Source organism: Haemorhous mexicanus, chromosome 30 (assembly GCF_027477595.1).
Source record: "Haemorhous mexicanus isolate bHaeMex1 chromosome 30, bHaeMex1.pri, whole genome shotgun sequence".
Lineage (NCBI taxonomy): Eukaryota > Metazoa > Chordata > Aves > Passeriformes > Fringillidae > Haemorhous > Haemorhous mexicanus.
Genome location: NC_082370.1, coordinates 2,073,331 through 2,085,366, shown reverse-complemented (window position 1 = coordinate 2,085,366; position 12,036 = coordinate 2,073,331).

Genomic DNA, 12,036 nt, shown 5'->3' with positions numbered 1-12,036 from the left:
ACGGCCCGGGGATCTCAGCCCCGGGATTTGCTCCATTCCCCGGTGGGAGCCGGGCCAGCACCCCAGGAGCGGGCGGGAGGCGTGACCCCAATCCCGGCCCGGCCCTCCCGGGGTTTGACAGGAGCGGGAAGGGAGAGCGGGGCCGGCGTGGATGGGATTTACGGGATTTATGGGATTTACGTGATTTATGGCGCTGCTGCTCAGCAGACGAGATCCACCCCCTGCCTTTTCTTGACGCCGTTTCCTGGCAGCTCCCTCGGTGTCTGTGCTGGGCTGAGCGGCTCCCACAGCCCCGCGAGCAGGGGCTGGAATCCGATACTCTGGGAGCTGCGAGGTGAAGGGAGGAAGGAGTAGAGGAGAGGGAGAGGGGAGGAGGGGAGGAAGAGGGAAGGAGGAAAATGAGAAAGGAGGAGGAGGAGGAGAAGAAAGAAGGAGGAGGAGAAGGGAGGGAGAAGAGAGAGGGGAAGGAGGAGGAGATGAAGGAGGAGGAGGAGGACGGGAAGGAAGAGAAGGAGGAGGAGAAGGAGAAGAAAGAAGAGGAGAGGGAGAGGGGAGAAGGGGAGGAAGAGAGAGGAGGAGAAGGAGGAAAATGAGAAAGGAGGAGGAGAAGAAAGAAGGAGGAGGAGGAGGAGAAGAAAGAAGGAGGAGGAGGAGAAGAAAGAAGGAGGAGGAGGAGGAGGAGAAAGAAAGAGGAGGAGAAGGGAGGGAGAAGAGAGAGGGGAAGGAGGAAGAGGTGAAGGAAGAGTAGGAGGAGGGGAAGGAAGAGAAGGAGAAGGAGGAAGAGAAGAGAAGAAAGAAGAGGAGAGGGAGAGGGGAGAAGGGGAGGAAGAGAGAAGGAGGAGGAAGAAGAGAAGGAGGAGAAGAAAGAAGAGGAGAGGGAGGAGGATGAGAAAGAAGAGAAGAGGAGGGAGAAATAGAAGTAGAAACAGGAGGACAAGGAGAAGGAGAGGAAGGAGAAAGCGAATTCACGAGAGCACAGAGAGGGTTCAGCAGGATTCCAGGAGGGAAAAGGCCCAGGAAAACGGTGATGATTCATTTTCAGCCAGCTCGGTGTTTCTATAGCAAACCACACTCAGGAAGGATCTGCTCCAGCTGGGCCAGCAGCTGGAGCTCCCAGGAATCCTCCGGGCTGGGAGCTGGAATCCTCCTGAGCTCCGGGCTGGGAGCTCAGCAGCTCTGCCACCATGGGGGGGTTGGGGGGAAAGAGCCCCGTGGTGTCCCCGGGCTGTCCCCGAGGGTGTGCTCGGCTCCTCCTGGGCTGGAACTCGCCCTGCCCGGCTGCTCCATCCATCCCATCCCATCCCATCCCATCCCATCCCATCCCATCCCATCCCATCCCATCCCATCCCATCCCATCCCATCCCATCCCATCCCATCCCATCCCAATCCCATCCCATCCCATCCCATCCCATGGATCCCATCCCAATCCCATCCCAATCCCATGGATCCCATCCCATCCCATCCCATCCCATCCCATCCCATCCCATCCCATCCCAATCCCATCCCATCCCATCCCATCCCATGGATCCCATCCCAATCCCATCCCAATCCCATCCCAATCCCATCCCAATCCCATCCCAATCCCATCTCATCCCAATCCCATCCCAATCCCATCCCAATCCCGTCCCAATCCCATCCCATCCCACCCCAATCATGTCAGAACTCGCCCCGGGTGCCGCCGCCTCCCCCGCAGCCGCCTCGGAGCCGCGGTGTTGCTTCACCTGCCGAGTCACCTGGAAACCTTCCCAGAGCAAGGGAACCCCGGAGAGGACCTGGAAAGGATCCCGGTGGAGGTTTGGGCTCTTGAGGAGCGTGGGGTGAAGGCCAGGTCCTGAAATGCCTCCCTGAATCCACCTGGATTTCCCCATGGTGGAACCTGAGCTGTTGTGAAAATCCCCCCGCAAACATTCCACGTTTTAAGTTTAAAAATTCCTCCAGCAAAACACAACCACCAAAAAAAAAAAAACCCAAAAAAAAAAAATCACAAGAATCCACTTTTTGTCCTCTGGCTGTGAACCTCGGGTGATTTGCTTTCCTGCAGGGAATTTGGGCAGGGAAAAGTTCCAGGGCCTGGCTCAGGTGGGCAGCGAGTCCCTCCCTCTCCCCTCCCACCCCTCCCTCCTCCCTGGAATCACCCTGGACGCAGCCCTGAGTGGATTTGCATGGCTACGTGGAATAAAATCCCTGAAATTTCAGTACAAAGGAAAAGCAGAAATGACAAAGACAGGATTTTCACACCCCCCCCTTTTATTTTTCCCATTTTTTTCCTCCTCCCAGATTATTTACAAATCCCTTGAAATTGGATAGAACTCGGCTCACGCTCGTTTGCTGCTCGGGGAGGGAATTACGAGATAATCAGATCAGTGATAAAAGCCAGAAGTAGGTGTGGATTTAATGACTTTTTCCCCCACAGAGCCACGAGGGAGGACTGGAGGAGTGAGGCAAAGGCTGGAAAAGGAAACAAAACCTCCAAAGGCTCCGCGGGGCTGGAGGGCTCCGATGGCACCTGGGGCTGGCAGGGGAAGAAATTCTGCCTTGGTTTTTCCACCTGGATTTTCAACAGATCTAGGAGGGGATGGGGAAGGGACATCCCCACGGGGCTGTCCCAGCTCTCCTGGTTTGGAGGATGGGATTTGCTTCCCAAAACCACGGGGACGGGAATTTCCCTTCCAAGGGGGGAGAAAGCGGCTGTGGGGCTGCCCAAAGGCTGATCCCAAAACCTGATCCCAAAACCTGATCCCAAAGGCTGATCCCAAAGGCTGAGCCCAAAGGCTGATCCCAAAACCTGATCCCAAAGGCTGATCCCAAAGGCTGAGCCCAAAGGCTGATCCCAAAACCTGATCCCAAAGGGTGATCCCAAAGGCTGATCCCAAAGGCTGATCCCAAAACCTGGTCCCAAAGGGTGATCCCAAAGGCTGATCCCAAAGGCTGATCTAAAGGGTGATCCCAAAGGGATCTGATCCAAAGGGCGATCTCAAAACCTGAGTCCAAAGGCTGATCCTATATTTTGATCTCACAGCCTGATCCCAAAACCTGAGCCCAAGCCTGAGTCCAAAGGCTGATCCTAAAGTTTGATCTCACAGCCTGATCCCAAATCCTGAGCTCAAGGCCTGATCCCAAAGGCTGGTCCCAAAGCCTTTCTGGAGGTGTCAGAGCAGGGATTTGGGACTTCAGGACTGGGATGTGGCTTTGGGATTGCTGAGGGCTCAGCTTTGGGCTCAGCTTTGGGCTCAGCTTTGGGCTCAGCTTTGGGGCTGGGAATATTCATGAGCTCATCCCCAGCTGCTGTCCCGGGGTTTTGTCCCCATTGTGCTGCACAAAGGGATTTCCAGCCAGGCCCAGGGATAATTCTGATAATTCCTGTTCTGGTTGGGGTGGAGGAGGGAATCCATCCCAATCCATCCCAATCCATCCCAATCCATCCCAATCCTCCCCTGGGAGCGTGTCCTTCCCAGCAGGACAGGTGACTCCCACCAGCTCCTCTGTAATTTGGGGTAAAACCTGACCCAGACCAATCCCAGAAAGGTTGGGGCTGGAAAGGACCTGAAATATCCAATTCCATGGGCAGGGACAGCCCCAGGATCCCAGCCTGGCCTTGGGCACTGCCAGGGGTCCAGGGGCAGTCACAGCTGCCCTGGGAAATCCATGCAGCATTCCCAGGGAGTTCCAGCCTACTTAGGCCAGGCTTTGCTCTCAGCTCCCATTCCTGGAGCGCTGAGAAGCAGCTCTGGCTCCAATCCCAGCAAAAAGCACCAAACAAAACCCTCAAAAGGTCGTGAGAAAAAATCCAGAGAAAATCCAGTCCCCTCCCCTGCTCAGGGGCAGATTGATATTTCCTGTCCCACTTCTGGGAGCCATCCCTGCCTTTGCCATTGGAATTAAAGTGAGAGCTGGGCTCAGCTCCAAATCCTGGTCCAAACCCTGCTCCAAAAACCCCTGCTCCAAACCCTGCTCCAGATCCTGTTCCAAAATCCTGCTCCAAAAACCCTGCTCCAAAAAACCCTGCTCCAAATCCTGCTCCTAAAAATCCCGCTCCAAAAAACCCTGCTCCAAACCCTGCTCCAAAAAACCCTGCCCCAAATCCTGCTCCAAAGAATCCCACTCCAAATCCTGCTCCAAAAAAATCCCCCTCCAAAAAATCCCACTCCAAAAAATCCTGCTCCAAATCCTGCTCCTGGTCTGGAGAGGGAGCTGAGGGTTGGAATCCCAGGGGAGGAAGGTGGGAAGGTGAGGGGGGGATCCCAAAATGCAGGAGGGAGCTGGAGTCAGGTGTCACACCTGGGGTCAGAAATGGGAATATCAGTGGGTGAGTTATCCCAAACTTTTAATCCCAACCCAGGAATCACATTTGGGTCAGAAATGGGAATATCTGTAGGTGAGATATCCCAGACTCTCATCCCAATCCAGGTGTCACATTTGGGTCAGAAATGGGAATATCAGTGGGTGAGATATCCCAAAATTTTAATCCCAACCCAGGTGTCACGTCTGGGTCAGAAATGGGAATATCTGTAGGTGAGATATCCCAAACTTTTCATCCCAATCCAGGTGTCACATCTGGGTCAGAAATGGAAATAGCAGTGGGTGAGATATCCCAGACTCTCATCCCAATCCAGGTGTCACATTTGGAGATATCAGTGGATGATATCCCTAAATTTTCATCCCAATCCAGGTGTGACATCTGGGTCAGGAATGGGAATATCAGTGGGTGAGATATCCTGACCTCAGTGTCATCCCCCTCCAGGGGCTCTGGAGCAGAAATTTTCTCTCCTTTTCAGAAGAAAACTTTTCTTTCCTTTTCCTTCTCAGCCTTTTCCTCCTCCCCTCCCCTCGTTCCTCACCACTCTGCAATCCTTCTCTCCATTCTGCTGAGCCTGCCCGGCTCTGCCTGCCCGGATTCACCCCAGGATGGCTCAGGCCCTTCTCCTGCTGCTTTCCAGGGGAAAAAACCAGCAGGAAAAGGGCCTGGATTTCCCCAGGGGTGCTCAGTGCTTCTGCTCCGTTGGCCTGCAGATCCAAATCCTCCTCAATAATTCAGCAGAGCTGCTGCACTCCGGGATTGAATAATTCATCCTGGAGCTGGAGGGGGGAGATGTGCCCACACCACCCTGGGACAGAGGGACGTGGCTCTGGGCTGCAGCTGGGTGAATTTTGAAGCCCTTCCCACCCCATTGCAGGATTCCCAGCCCTCTCCATGCTGGGTGAAATCCTTTTTCCACTGGAAATGAGGATTTACCCCAGCTCCAACACGGGATGCTGGAATTGGGTTAAAACGTCCCACGGGGGTGGTTTGGGGGCTGGAGTGGGAACATCCCGAGTTTGGGGGGGCTGGGACACTTTGGGGTTTGTTCATTTCCCTCACCCAGCTGGGAAAAACCCTTTTGGCTGCTCTGCTGCAAATTCGAAGCCCTTTAAGTGACTTAAATCTCTCCTAAAGAGGAGCAGTAATTCCGGGATTTATTGAGCCCGGGGCTGCGTAAACAAGGCTCTGAGCGGGCTCACTAAATCAGAGCAGATTTTCCTCTCTGCTGATTCTCCAGAGCCCTTTAAGTCGGTTTCAGGTTGATTTAAGCCCAACCTGGGCCGGGGGAGGCAGGAGAGCTGAAATTCCCATCCCTGGAGAAGCAGGGGTGCTCCAGAATTTCCCATCCCAGCACACACCTGCACCTTAATTGAATAAACCCGGACTCGGCTGCAGGGCCCGCCTCGCCCGCCAGAGGCTGCTGGTGCCGTTCGGAACCGTCCTGAATTCCATCCCCATCCTCTCCTGAATTCCAGCCCCATCCTCTCCTGAATTCCAGCCCCATCCTCTCCCGAATTCCTGCCCCATCCTCTCCTGAATTCCAGCTCCATCATCTCCTGAATTCCAGCTCCATCCTCTCCTGAATTCCAGCTCCATCCTCTCCTGAACTCCAGCCCCATCCTCTCCTGAATTCCAGCCCCATCCTCTCCTGAATTCCAGCCCCATCCTCTCCTGAATTCCAGCCCCATCCTCTCCTGAATTCCAGCTCCATCCTCTCCTGAATTCCAGCTCCATCATCTCCTGAATTCCAGCTCCATCCTCTCCTGAATTCCAGCTCCATCATCTCCTGAATTCCAGCCCCATCCTCTCCTGAATTCCAGCTCCATCATCTCCTGAATTCCAGCCCCATCCTCTCCTGAATTCCAGCTCCATCCTCTCCTGAATTCCATCCCCATCCTCTCCTGAATTCCAGCTCCATCCTCTCCTGAATTCCAGCTCCATCATCTCCTGAATTCCAGCCCCATCCTCTCCTGAATTCCAGCTCCATCATCTCCTGAATTCCAGGATCTCCCTGATCCTTTTCCAGGGCTCCCCCAATCCCTTTCCAGGATCTCCCTGAGTCCTTTCCAGGATCCCTTTGATCCCAGAATCTCCCAATCCCTTTCCAGGATCTCCCCAATCCCTTTCCAGGGTCCCCCAGTCCCTTTCCAGGGCAGGTTTGGAGCAGTGACCTCAGCAATGTCCCCCGCTGTCCCTTCCCAGCCTCAGGGTCCCCAGACCGTGTCCTGCTCCTGCCTGGGACCCCTCTGCTCCTTCCATGGGCGTTTTGTGCCTCTGTGACCCCTGACCCTTTTTTGGGAGCGAGCCTGGAGGGATTTGGCTTGCACGGCCCAAATTTGGGGTTTTGTGGCTTCCCCCCTTCCTGGGAAGATCCCAAACCTCACCTGGGCACGGCTTGTGGGAGGGAATTCTGAAACCCCCCAGGTAAAATCCCTGGAATTCCCCAGGTCAGGGGTCACCATGGCAACGCACGGATGGGCACCGGGCAAACCCGGGAACGGGAGCCAGGAGAATTCCCAGCCACATTCCTGGAGAATTCCCAGCCACATTCCCGGAGAATTCCCAGCCACATTCCTGGAGAATTCCCAGCCACATGCCCGGAGAGTTCCCAGCCACATACCCGGAGAATTCCCAGCCACATTCCTGGAGAATTCCCAGCCACATTCCCAGAGAATTCCCAGCCACATTCCTGGAGAATTCCCAGCCACATACCCGGAGAATTCCCAGCCACATTCCCAGAGAATTCCCAGCCACATTCCCGGAGAATTCCCAGCCACATTCCTGGAGAATTCCCAGCCACATTCCCGGAGAATTCCCAGCCACATTCCCGGCGGGATCGGGGCTGCTTTGATGCCGTTTTCTGCCAGGTAGGGCCCGGGCAGGCCGGGCTGTAATTAGCGGGCTGTAATTAGCGGGCTGTAATTAGCGGGCTGTGATTGAGGCATTGCCATAGTTACTGTCTGCTCCCGGGGCTCGGCTCCCCTGCCCATGGAAATACAGAGCTGGGAATGGCTGGATTCATCCTGGAGGAATTCATCTTGGAGGGATTCATCCTGGAGGGATTCATCCAGGGATTCACCCTGGAGGGATTAATCCTGCCAGGGATTCATCCAGGGATTCCTCCTGCCCAGGATTCATCCTGCAGGGATTCACCCGGGAGGGATTCATCCAGGGATTCACTCTGGAGGGATTCATCCTGCCTGGGATTCATCCAGGAATTCATCCTGGAGGAATTTATCCTGCCAGGAACTCATCCAGGGATTCGCTCTGGCGGGATTCATCCTGCCCAGGACTCATCCTGGAAGGATTCATCCTGATGGGGACTCATCCTGGAGGGATTCATCCTACAGGGATTCATCCTGGAGGAATTCATCCTGACAGGAACTCATCCAGGGATCTATCCAGGTGGGATTCATCCTGCCCGGGATTCACCCTGGAGGGTTTCATCCAGGAAGGATTCATCCCAGAGGGATTCACCCTGGAGGGAATCATCCTGCCTGGGATTCATCCCAGAGGGATTCATCCTGATGGGGATTCATCCAGGAGGGATTTATCCTGGAGGGATTCATCCAGGAGGGATTTATCCTGGAGGGATTCATCTAGGAGGGGTTTATCCAGGAGGAATTAATCCTGCCCAGGATTCATCCAGAGATTCACTCTGCAAGGATTCATCCTGCCTGGGTTTCATCCTGGAGGGATTCATCCCAGAGGGATTCACCCTGGAGGGATTCATCCAGGGATTCATCCTGGAGGGATTTGTCCTAGAGAGATTAATCCTGGAGGGATTCATCCAGGGATTCACCCTGGAGGGATTCATCCAAGGATTCATCCTGGAGGGATTCATCCTGATGGGGATTCATCCAGGGATTCATCCTGGAGGATTTCATCCTGATGGGGATTCATCCAAGGATTCATCCTGGAGGGTTTCATCCTGATGGGGATTCATCCAGGGATTCATCCTGGAGGGTTTCATCCTGATGGGGATTCATCCAGGGATTCATCCTGAAGGGATTTTTCCTGGAGAGATTCACCCTGCAGGGATTCATCCAAGGATTCATCCTGATGGGGATTCATCCTGCCAGTCCTGCCCGGGATTCCCCCAGTGTCTGGGCTGTCCGAGGATATTTTGGGTTTGAAACTCCCCAAACCTTTGTTCTGTGTTAAACCCCCACGGGAAGGTCCCTTCGGAGGTTTGGGAGTTTCATCTTCCCAAAACTCATGGAAAAAGCAGGATCAGTGTCCAGCAGGGCTCGTGGAAAGGGATTAAACCAGGAGCAACTCTTTTTGAGGGAAAAGGGAGGTCTGGGGCTTCCAGTCCTCTGAAAATGTAGGAATTTTCCAGGATTCAGGAAAACCCAGCTGCCCTTCATTCCTCCCTCCCTTTGGAGCAGAGGAATGAGGGAGCTGTGGGGCTTGGAGATGGTTCAGAATTGTTCAAGCACATCCAGGAGACAAAACGAGGAGGAATTCCTGCATGGGAAGGGTGGGCAGGCTCTGGAAGGGACCTGGAATCATCCGAGGAACCTGGAGGTGTCCAAGGAACCTGGGATGTGACACTCCCTGCCCCGGGCTGGGGACAAGGCCGGGATCAAAGGTTGGGTTTGATGATTTGGGAATTCTTTCCCAACCTCAGGGATCCCGTGAGCCTCCCTCCTCTGCTGCCCAAGGAGATCATGGAGGAAAAATCTCAAAAGATCCCAAAATCTTCCTGAAAATTCCAGGTGGGTTCCCTCAAAGCCCAGCTCTCCGAATTCCCTCGTGTTTCTCCTGCTGTGCTTTGGGTCTCCCCGGCTCTCCCCGCTCCTCCTCCTCCTCTCTCGAGCGGGATCGGGTTTCCAGCTCTGCGGTTTTATCGGCACCGGCAGAGGTTTCACTCCCAATAAACCTTTCAGGACCCGCGATTAAACCTCGATGATGGAAATGTTCCCTGGCCTGCCGGGGGAGGGAGGGGAGGACGGGAGAGGAGGGAAAAGTCTCCTGGAGGGCTGGAAAAAGGCGCTGGGAGGATTCAGAGCAGCCCTGAAATCACGGAATGGTTCGGGTGGGAATTCAATCCCATTCCATCCCACCCCTGCCAGGGGTGGTTTGGCTGCTAATTAAAATAATTATCGTTATTATTATTATTTCGGATGTGGAGGGAAGGGGAAGGGGAAGGGGAAGGGGAAGGGGAAGGGGAAGGGGAAGGGGAAGGGGAAGGGGAAGGGGAAGGGGAAGGGGAAGGGGAAGGGGAAGGGGAAGGGGAAGGGGAAGGGATCCCAGCCTGGAGGGGATTCCCAAGCCAAGCTGGGTTCAGGAGGAGTCGGGAATTTCCTGCCGGGAGATTTACGGGATGTTTAACAGCTCTGCCCGTCCCCGGGGGTGTTTGTTGGCTTCTCCTTGGATAACTCAAGCTGTTCCGGAGGCTTTCCGTGCCATTAGTGCCCTCCGAGGATTAATTAGGGCTCGGGCCAGGGGTGTGTAAAGCAGGCGCGGGTTTGTCCTGGGAAAACTTCTCCGAGGGCTCCTCGCCAAAGGAGAGGGGGGAAAACGGCATCAAAACGCTGCAGGGGAATGAGGGAGGAATTCCAGGCTGTGGCACCGGCGGGAGCCAGGATGGATGGAAAAAACCGCCCCATGAATTTCTCCTTTTGCTGAAATCCCTGGAAAAGCGGAATTGAACACCCGGGCTCAGGTGGGAGCGCTGGGATTCGGCTCCGGCTGCTCCGAAAATCCCAAATAACTCCTGGGGATTGGGGTGGGATCAGCGCTGCAGGGACGGGGATTCCAGCCCCGAGCCGAGGCTCCGTGGGGATTTGGGGGATTTGGGGGATTTGTGGCTCAGCTCCCACGGGAAGCGATTCCTTACGGGAACAAAACTCCCGGGCAGGTTTGGTCTCACCCTGATGATTTCACCCCAAAATTAGGAGGGGCTGTAAGAGCAGAGAGAGCCCGGGGCCAGAAGGAAATGGAGCGTGGCTGTGGTGACACCTGGGGACACCTGAGCACACCTGAGAACACCTGGGCACACCTAGGGACACACCTGGGGACACACCTGGTGACACCTGAGGACACACCTGATGACACCTGGGGACCCCTAGGGACACACCTGGTGACACCTGAGGACACACCTGGGGACACACCTGGGGACACACCTGGGGACACACCTGGGGACACACCTGGGCACACCTGAGGACACACCTGGGGACACACCTGGTGACACCTGAGGACACACCTGAGGACACACCTGGGGACACACCTGAGGACACCTGGGGACACACCTGGTGACAGCTGGGGACACATCTAGGGGCACACCTGGGGACACTTGGGGACACCTGAGCACACCTGGTGACACACCAGGGGACACACCTGGAGACAGCTGGGGACACCTAGGGACACACCTGGAGACACACCTGAGGATACACCTGGGCACATCTGGAGACACAGCTGGTGACACCTGGGGACACCGGGGCCGTTTGTCACCGCTGCCCCTCCTGGCACAGCACAGTCCCGGTGCTGAAATCCGGGAATTCCCCCTGGAATTCTGCCCCGCCCCGGGAAGTCTCTGCCGGCAGGGAGCAGGGTTTGCCGCTCGCGAGTTTTCCCCCCAATTTTCCGCCCTCCCGTTTTGATCCCACTTTTCCTTCCTGCCTGCTCTCTCCAGAAGTTCCCGGGCAGAATCCACGAGCAGTGGGATTATGGATTCCTCCCGCCTAGCGAGAAGACTTTATTTTTTTCTTTTTTTTTTTTTTACGAGGCTTTTATTCCATTGCTAATAAATTAAACTCCAATTTTCACTCCTCGCCCTTGAATTCCCCCCTTTTCACCGGAGTGGAATTTTCGCTGGAGGTGTTTAATGCCCCTCTAATCCCTGCGCTCCCAGGGGGCACCAAAGCTGCTTTCCAAACCCATCAATCCTGCAGGATAAAGTGCATTTTTATTATTCCTCTTGCCGTGAAAGTCCGAAAAAAACCGCAGCCTGCGTGTGATGCAGTCGAGAACAAATTTACCGAATGGTCCCTCTTATCCTGGAAAAGCACCTGGAAAGGGATGGCTTGGGAGGGGGAGGAGCATCCCGAGGTGGGGGGGGGGGGCAGTGGGGGTCACCCAGGTGGGCTTGGGATCACCCAGGTGGCTTTGGGGTCAGCCAGGTGGGTTTGGGGTCACCTGGGCGGGTTTGGGGTCACCCAGGTGGGTTTGGTGCCAGCCAGGTGGGTTTGGGGTCACCCAGCCGGATCTGTTATCACCCAGGTGGGTTTGGGGTCAGCCAGGTGGGTTTGGTGTCAGCCAAGTGGGTTTGGTGTCAACCAGGTGGGTTTGGGGTCACCCCACTGGATTTGGATCACCCAGGTGGTTTTGGGGTCAGCCAGGTGGGTTTGGGGTCACCCGGGCGGGTTTGGGATCACCCAGGTGGGTTTGGGATTAACCAGTTGGATTTGGGGTCACCCAGGTGGGTTTGGTGCCAGCCAGGTGGGTTTGGGGTCACCCAGTCGGATCTGTTATCACCCAGGCGGGTTTGGTGCCAGCCAGGTGGGTTTGGGGTCAGCCAGGTGGGTTTGGGGTCACCCAGGTGGTTTTGGGATCACCCAGCCGGGTTCGGGGTCACCCCACTGGATTTGGATCACTCAGGTGGCTTTGGGGTCTGCCAGGTAGGTTTGGGGTCAGCCAGGAGGGTTTGGGATCACTCAGCCAGATTTGGGATCACCCAGCCGGGTTCGGGGTCATCCAGTGGAGTCTGAGGGGCACCCAAATAGGTTTGG